Here is a 2,063-nt window from a genome sequence, read left to right as displayed (position 1 = left end):
CCCCATTGAAGAGTGATTTTTTCTTCCAAACCTTCGTGAGTATCCAAGTGTACCAATATGCGAGCTAGGGTTTTGTTCTTTGATTGCACAAATGTTCTGTCATGGTCTAGGTAGGTACCTAGGGCATTTCCAATTCTGACGAAGATCTCCTCGCATGAGTACTGCAGTGGAAGCCCTCGTAAGCGGACCCAGAGTGGCCCCGCCCCTATTTTCTCCCTCTTTGGGTCAAAGAGGGCGAAGGAGGAGTATTTGCAGTGAGAAAATGGAGGGTGCCTAGTGATAAAGGAGGGCAGTCCAGAGCGGGGGATTCAATGGAAAGTGACCCAAAAAATAGAGGAGCAGTACTGTGTCCTGGATAGGAAACCACCGGTGAAGAGCTTGACGGAGCAGGACCGGACGAGGGAGGTGAGCCAGATGCCGACAAAATGAGGTTAGGGTTTCCAAAAATGACGTGGTCGGGGAAAGGATCCTCGGTATAATCGAACTCCTCGACTTCCATAACATCGCCCATGCTATTAGTTGTTACTGTCGGCAGATGGAGACAGATGCAACTGCAACAAAAACAGAGATTTTTCGATCGACGATCGTCTAGGTCTAGATGCCTATGGAGAGCACTGTAGTAAATCTAAGGTTTTTATCCTAAACCCTTACGGTGTACTCCTAAACCGACCAACCTTATACTACACGATCATACTTTTAGTTGATTTTAGTTTATGAGACCATCCGATTAATCAAAAAACTTATCTCTATAATGAATCATAAAAATCTTAAATCTATCATATATTTAAAATATTTAATTATTTCAATTTACTTTAAATAATCGAAAGTAATGAATATTATCATCTCGATTGAAAAATAAATTATGGTGACAAAAGAGCTTTGAAAAACTAGTTTGCGTCTCTGATTGAGACTCCATGGTAAGCGCTGCATGTAAAAACGCTCACGTCAACCTTATCACTGGAATCGAGGTGAACATGGCCGTTGGGTTGACGCCGTTTGGAGGGATTGAGTTACCGGAATTGTAGGAGGATATCGGAAAATGACGAAGGGAAAAGGGTTAGGCCAATTTGTTCTTCGCATTTCCGGTTTTGTATCCGTACCAAAATCAAACTCCTTTTCAGCGTAGCTTCACTTCATCTGCACCTAGGTCGCATTTCCGGTTTTGTATCGCTACCAAAATCAACGAAAGTGTGGCTGCTGGGATTCGAGCCCAGGTCTCCACGGCCACAACATGGAATTCTCACCACTAAACTACAGCCACATGTTGATTTATAATATCTTATTTACCACTTTCTACCGTATAACTAGCAATTAGATTTTGATGGGAGACAAATCACATCTCATTAAAGTTTCTATTCAGAGATTGAGGAATATTACAATCACCGTTAATTCTATCATCTAAACTCGTAGTTCAAAATGGATAACTAAAACAAAGTTTGATATAATGAAATCCTATTACAATATCCCTTGATTCTTTTACCTTAAACTCTAGCTCCAATCTCACTTAAAGGATCAGTGAATCAAAGTTCCTATAATGAAATCCTATGCATTTTATTATTATTATCTAAACTTCCATTTATTTCCATCAATGATATGTACCTTAGCTCACCAATAAAAGAACCAACACTGCACCCGATATCCACTTATGTCCAACAAGCATAGATGTTGTGATGTTCAACACATTAGTAGCAAAGTTCCTTACCATGTACACATATAACATAACTCATCACAAGGTTAGCAACATTACCATGAGAAGGATCAATAAGAATCTACACAAGCAACTCAATGATTCCATTGCCTTTACAACAATAATTCCAAGCCATGCTTTTCCTTACATGTTACCTTTAGTGAACACCCATTGCCTTCATGTTTTAATGTTGATTTCAAACTCATGACAGTGTACATTTAACTAATTAAGTTGTCAGCTTTAAATATAAAACTATTTATGCTTTCAAACGAATTTCTCTAATGTATAGCAATTTAAGGAAGAGATTATCTTAACCTTAAAGATTAATTTTTAATCATTTCAAAAATAATTGAATATATAGTGATTTTAATTTTTG

At 38.2% G+C, this 2,063-nt stretch overlaps 1 non-coding gene across 1 annotated transcript; it reads right to left on the bottom strand.

Moving 5' to 3' along the window:
* Positions 1-1,189: 1,189 nt before the first annotated feature.
* TRNAH-GUG (transfer RNA histidin (anticodon GUG)) lies at positions 1,190-1,261 on the bottom strand. Its single transcript has one exon. It is a non-coding gene; the product is annotated as a tRNA-His (tRNA).
* Positions 1,262-2,063: the final 802 nt, after the last annotated feature.

This window comes from Pinus tabuliformis, chromosome 1_2 (genome assembly GCF_031772625.1).
Source record: "Pinus tabuliformis cultivar Carrire ecotype Pingquan chromosome 1_2, CPIR1, whole genome shotgun sequence".
Taxonomy (NCBI): Eukaryota; Viridiplantae; Streptophyta; class Pinopsida; order Pinales; family Pinaceae; genus Pinus; species Pinus tabuliformis.
Note: the sequence above shows the minus strand (reverse complement) of the source record. Positions and strands in the feature narration are given on the sequence as shown.